Source organism: Mus musculus, chromosome 15 (assembly GCF_000001635.26).
Source record: "Mus musculus strain C57BL/6J chromosome 15, GRCm38.p6 C57BL/6J".
Taxonomy (NCBI): domain Eukaryota; kingdom Metazoa; phylum Chordata; class Mammalia; order Rodentia; family Muridae; genus Mus; species Mus musculus.
Window position 1 is genome coordinate 67,969,275 of NC_000081.6, and position 7,357 is coordinate 67,976,631.

Here is a 7,357-nt window from a genome sequence, read left to right on the forward strand (position 1 = left end):
ACAGGCAGAATCTACATGGTGATAAGGCAAGTGAGGTGACTGAGAAAGGACACTGGTATCCACAAAGAACTTTTTATCTATATAGTTGCCAAGGTTATATCTGTGTCAGCCACCTCAAACATCACAAAGAGACAGAAAGTGCCTCATTTTGGGCATGTGCTGCAAGAAGTTTCTCTACCAGCCTCTTCCACAGGTTTGCTGGTATATAGTCTACTCTTGCTCCATCAGGGACCCAAACCATCAAGCTCTGATTATAAATGTGTAATGATCCATTTCTTCATCCATGACTTTATTTCCTATGCTCACATGGTCAACAAAACTTCAAAAATATTAAATAAAAAACATCCCCAAATAAACAATTCATAATGTTTAAATTATGCATAATCAAGGTCAGAGGATAAAATTTTGTAGTTTTCTGTCTTCAGCCTTCCAAGTACAGGAATCTTCATGTTGTTCAATGGATCCACAATATATATGCTTCAAGTCTATTAGCTTTTAATTATCTATCCAGCAAATTATTATATTACAATGCTTGAATTCAAGCGATACTTTATTTAACAATAGTTATAAAAGTGCTGAAGCAGGTGATTGATATACACCCAAGAGAATCTGTAAATTCCTTCCTTAAGGTAGAAGGTGAGAATTCTTGACCTAGTAAAGAAAGAAAGAAATTATATGCTGAAGTTGTGAAATGTACATTAAGTCTGAATCTTCTGTCCATGCAATTATGAGGAAAGAAAAAGACATGTGTGCAAGCTTTCCCATCATGTCTCAAAATATGAACATTACAGCCACAGTATGGGAGCAGTGCTTTAAAGTGATAGGACAGGCAGTTAAGTTTTTTTGAATTATGTAAAGGACAAACCAGTATATGTAGAGTCTATATCCTATGCTGTTTCAAAAGGCTCACACTAGGAGTCTGGGAATAGGTCTCCCGAGAGTAATACAAGGATATCTCAACCTCACCTCTCAAACACACAGTGGAAATCGGCAAGCATCCTACCCCCATAAATAGGGTATAGCATGGCCACAGTCCATGAGAATCTCACCTTCCTCTTCATGTTTTCCACTAGACTGTGTTTTTCTCTTCTACAGGGAAGGCATTTGAAAGATATAGCTCTGTTACCAATGGCAATTTTCTTGGGAACACGTGAAGGCAAATGTGACTAAACTCTGCCTCCAAATGAGCTCTGAGCCAGAGAACGGTCTCAGATCTAGAAACAAGGGAAAGACTACAGAGTGTTGGGTTAGTGGGGAACTGCATCTGCTCCACCACGGGGCTCAGGCTGCTCAGGGAGGCAGTATGCTGGAGTTTTGACTGTTCTCACCCCATGCTGTTGCCAGGCGGGTATCTGGCTATGGGGAAGCTGCGGGACATCGGGACATCGCTCTGGGGTGGTGAAGCACAGTCTGGGGCGTTGGAGACTGCTGGAGCTGACTCAGGGGTTCCAGGTCTGCAGGGTGGCTGCAATCATCTGATTTTCACGCTCTTGGACACCCAGGCGCTGCTGGGAGCCATGGAAGAGCTAAGAATGGAGTGGGGGCCTGTGGGCTGGATCTAGCCCTGGGCTGAGAAGGAAAAGCAGGTAGCTCTGGTTGGATCCTGTGCGGATAGTCCTTGGCTTGTCTACAGGCTTGGGCTTGGCTTGGAGGCCATGGCTGGGAGCGTAGAGAGGACCTCTGCAGGAGGTTAGACAGCAGCTCTTTAAGTGAAGGCCTTCTCCATTGTTCCCCCACGGTGGATCTCGATGAAAAGAGGCAGTCCATGGTTGCAAGGCATTTATTGTCATGGTGGAAAATGGATGAGTAAATCCATACCCCACTTCGCAGAGCAGGCCTGAGATTAAATGCCTTCTGTATGGAGGAGTGTCTAGGAAGGAAAGTTTGTTGGCTAAGCCACCAGGACATCAGGTACCTCATTAAAATGGATATCTTTCTTGATCCTATGTGACCACAGGTCACATCCTCTATCTATGGAGGGGTTTTCGCGTTGCCCTTATGTGACTGATGGCCACAAATCTATGGAGGGCTGCAGGGGGGGGGGCAGGGCTGTAGCTACATGACAGGAGTCAGGTGCCCAGGAGCAGGACAAAACACCATCTGTCCCTTCATGGTCACCGGGGTTTCTAGCCATTGCTCAACCAGGAACCAGGCTGTCTTTCACAGTCCTACAACATACATTTTATTACATTCATTTGTGTGTAATTTCAGCTTCTTAATATTTTTCCAGTAATTCAGATCATGTCACACCCTGTAAGCAGGCTTCAAGTCACTGTTACCCTTTAGAAGAACATGGTCTACTAGTCATTGCCTCGATAGTATGCATTCAAAACCCCTGTTGGCTGGCTCTCCATCCCTCTGCCCCTACTAGCTGAACCTGAATGCTATGATTATTTTTAGTATACGTCCTGTTCAAGTCCTGGGCACCATTCACAGTATCAGTTTCTGTCATGTAAATGCCATTGAACTTTGCAGTCTCCACTTTACCATATATGGTATGTTGTGTATTCCTTTCATACTAAATGAAGAGCATGCTACATCCACATCCTAAGAAGCATGGTTGTGTAACATGCTCAGTGGTCTCATTCAATAATTCCAGTCGATTCTGTCTAATCTTGACCCCCCTCTTTCTTTTCTCCCTCCCCATCTCTTCCTCTGTCCTCATTATTTCTGCTATTGTTCTTGTAGCATCTTTATCCATGATGCTGCCTTTGTCTCCAGATACATGAGAGAGAAGGGTAGGACTAGATCCAAAGATATCCTTGCTTGCCCTCACATCTGGCATCTCAGGAAGTGCCCTGCATTAACACATTTCCTCCTGTCTAGCCTCATGCTTTATGTTCCTTAGCTAAACACACCAAGGCCATTCTCTCACGTTGCTTTGATTCCAGAACCATATATCATCCCGAGAGTGCAATTCTGCAGCCACTGAACCATGCTGCTGCAATTAGACTTCAAGGCTGTGCACTCCCTGATGAGATGCCCCACATCCTGACTCTATTGGTGTAAAGCTAACAAAGAGAAATGGTGTGCATCTCCAAAAAGGACAGCAACCATGTTCCAAGCCACCTGCCTCAGACAAAGCCCCTTCACGGGACTCTAGACAGAGGCAGCTCCTTTCCCCTATCACAGTGAAATAGGTTGTTTCTGCCATGAGAGATGATTCAGATAATTCTGGAGTTCTACTGTACGGAGACAGTCCAATATTGTGTCCCATACCAGGCCCCAGGATTTCATTCTTCCCTAACTGGGTCCCTAAGTGTGACATAAGAGAATTCTAGAAACAGTAAGCTCAGTTTCAGAGGCACCTGATCATATGGCTGATCCCTAGTTTGACTTTCTACACAGCCTTCCTAGTACTTGGTCTTCCTCTGGGTTCCCTGACAATTGAAGCAGGGGCTGTCTCTGTTTCCATTGCCTGCCATTGGGTGCCCTTCCCCTAGCTGTACTACCTAGTTGGAACTCAGTGGGAGAGGATATGCTTGGTCCTGCTGCACCTGAATGTCCCAGGGTTGGGTGATGTCCTAGAGGGGCTTCACTTTCTCTGGGAAGATGGGGAGGGGTTGATGGGAGGGAGAAACTTGTTGGAGAGAGGCTGGGAGGAGAGAAGGGAGATGGGGCTGTGGTCAGCATATAGAGTGGATGAACGGATAAATTAATGAAGAAAATATAGTACCTTTTGGCTAAACCCTGGGCCATGAGTTGATCTAAGACTACCATGGCTTGACTGTTTTACTTTACGTTGTTTTTGTTTGGTTGGTTTTTTGTTTGGTTTTGTTTTGCTTTAAGACAGTCCATCTCTGTGGAACCAAAGCTTTCAACAAACTTAATAGCGCTGGCTGGCCTAAAACTCATAAAATTTCTCTTAATTCCAATTTCTGAATATGTTACACCATGCCTAGCTCATTTTAATTTTTAAAGCTTCCAAAGCAGCCCGTTTCTCAATCCTCACAGTTTGCCATTGCTCCGGGGCATTCGGCATTAGCACCGCTACATAAGCACAATGTAATGGTTCATTTTCATTTGAACTCACTCATCCCTACTGAAGCGTTTAGTGATTTTGGTTCTGTGCCTGCTATGTATCATCCACACTCTACCTGATAGCATAGAAAGTGACCCCTGAGGATTTGCTTTCTAGGAGAATTACCAGTGCTCACAAGGAGCAGAACCTGAAGCCAGGACTCAGCCGAAGGGTGATTATTCAGGGGCTGTTACTACAGGACAAGTAGGGAAGGATGAGAAATCAATAAAACAGTACATTATTTAGCTCAGTACTGTCTTGAACACCCAGGGCTCAATTTCCTTGGAATGCTGATCATAGACTGACTTAGAATTCTCCAACCTCACACAGACAAGCATAGAAGAGCATCTATCTACCAGTTTCCACTTCCTTTTGATGACCGGTGTCCGAGGCATCTCAGCTTCCTCTGCTCTTGTGGACTGCACATGGATTCTGTGCCATGGATTACATATGGAACTACAAGGCAAAAAGCACAAATGTAAAGCGCAGACCCATTACAGGAAGGCACTGCCCAAAAATGTAAATAAGAATCATGTACAGACACCTTTCATTGGCAGAAGCCACAGCTGGAATCAGCATATGACTGGGGGCATGAAGATCTTCCTTTCCCCTTACTCCAACATCTCTGTTTTAATCCCTGGAACCTGTGAATATTACTTATATAGAAAGCTGGCATTCTATCTGTGCTTAGTAATTTTGAGGCAAGGTATTATCCTGGATTACTTGTGTGGTACCCAAACATATCCCAAGTGACCTGCTAATAGGATGATTGGGTGAGGTTTTCCTACAGAAGATAAAGTGTCACAATAACAGAGGTGGGCTTTAAGGTTGGAAGAAAAAAAGCCTCACATACAGAAAAGGGAAAGAAGTGGATTCCCCTCCCAGAGCCTCACAGAGGCAACCATTCCTTGATACTTAGCTTAAACATAATGCCACCCATTTCAAATGATAATAAACCTGTAAGAAAATAAATGTATTGTCCTCAACTGATAAGTCAATAGGAATGCATTGCAGTAGCAACAGTTAATACCATACAGGATTTGCTAGTCACCCTGTCATTTTGGCCACAGGGACAGCTAATATGCTCCCTTTTAATAAGATATAGGCTCAGCAGCCCTTGTCCCTGGCCCTCACGTACTCCTGCCTCAGTTGTGTGTCTTGGGTTTCCTATTTTAAAGCACTCTGATACCCTTCCAGTGAATGCATTCATCTCAGCTTTCAGAATTGGCCAATTTATCATCTTGTTATAGGACTTTCAGGGGTTCCCATCTATAGTCATCTCTTTAATACTTCCCCAGAGCTCCATTTGTTTCTGTCATGACACTGACAATTTTTTCTTATTTTACTGATTTCCTTGAGTGTGTGCTCTGTTTCTGCATCCAGAGCTGAGTCTTTGTTTTGGTTATTTTCTCTTGCTGGGATAGAATGCCCATAAAAAGAGAGAAATTATTTTAGCTCACAATTCCATTATAGTCCATTATTGTAGGGAGAGTCACAGCAAGAGCTTGACTGGTCACACTTTGTATCCACTCTCAACAACAGAGAGAAATGATTACATGTAAACTCACTTGATTCCGTACTTGCATCCAACTCAATTCTTCCTCTTATACAGTTCAGTACATGTACACTGAAGCCTAGGAAATGGTGCTGCCCACAGTGGACTAGTGAACCTAGTATCGCTTACTCAATTAAGGGAATCTTCCACAGACATGTTCAAACACCAATCCAATATAGATAATCCTTCATTGGCATTCTTCTCAATCTTCACCATTTAATATCCTCCACTGAAGAGAGCATCAAACACAGTCAATACCCAAAATGATTCACTCACCTCAACTGCTTCTCTGTTGGAAAGAGCTGATCTCAGTGAACTTCTCTGGTTCATGTTTGAATTTCCTAGTGATCAGCACTTAAAACTACAGTGCTAGGTACAGAGTAACTTTACAATAAATACATATTGAGTTAAATGACTTAAGAAAGCCTGGCAGGATGGTTAAATTTTACCTCTTCTAATAGTAGGTAAGCACCACTCCAAACCTACAAGTAAGAGTTAAAGTAAATTAATTTGTAGGGAAAAAAAAAGTCCCCTCTCCAAATTTGACAGCCAATAACTTTACTATGTCCTTCAAGATAAACTGGTTGATATCTTAATTTCCTAACAATTTCCTATGGTAGTTTTGACCAAGTAAAAGAGTGGTCCTTTATCCTGTAGTCATTACCATCCATACAGGTAAAATTTGGCTTCTTGTCATGTTTGTCAGTAAGAATAAGCCTATTATGAAATCTTCACTGTCTGCTTAGCTGGATTTGGAATCACCTAGGAGACACTTCTGGACATTTCTGTAAGGGTGTTTTGAGAGAGGTTTAACTGAAGAAGGAAGACTCAACCTGAACTTGGGTAGCATGACCCCATGGGTTGATGACACAGACTATGTAAGAAAGAAAGAAAAGGAGTCAATATTTCTATCTATCTATCTATCTATCTATCTATCTATCTATCTATCTATCGTCTATCTATCTATCGTCTATCTATCTATCATCTATCTATCTATCGTCTATCTATCATCTATCTATCATCTATCTATCTATCTATCTATCTATCTATCTATCATCTATCTAACTGCCAATCTCCCCCTTCTGTATTTCTGTCTGTTTGTCTTTGCTGAGCATTGCAAATGAACCATGACCAGCCTTTTCACTCCTGCCTCTATGCTTTTACAACCACAATGGACAGTAGTACTTTCAACCCATGAGCCAAAATAAACTCTTTGTTCCTAGAATTTTAAGTGTCAGGTATTTTCTCAAAACAATACAGAGGCTTTCCTTTCCCTCCATGATTATGCCTTGGATAATGAACAATGAGCCTCTTAGCTCCTTCAGCCTCAGGGAATATTGGAGTAATACTCTTCTTTCTGGAGCATAACAAGTGAGGAAAGTCCCTTCTGGCAGAAGAGAGGAATCTAGCCACCATGACCAGGCTAGGTAAACTCACATGCTCTACAGACTCTACAAGGTATATGATCCTTTCAAATTTAGAGGAACAAAATAGAAGACCTTATTTGGACTTCAAAACCATGCCTCATTCTCCAAGATGAATGGCAATGTGTCTTGAAACTTGCAGTGTTCTAGCCCTTTAATAGTTGACCACCAGGAATTAGTAGTTCATGGTGTTTATTCATAATATGTGTGAACTTGGAAAATGAAGGTTAGGTGAGCAGTACCCATCAACTGCCCCAAGGTGTTGCAGACAAAACCAGCACACTCTACTACTACCTGCTTTGCTCCAGGTGACTGATGTCTTCACACTGCCTGTAATGCACTTATGTCTCTCTCAGG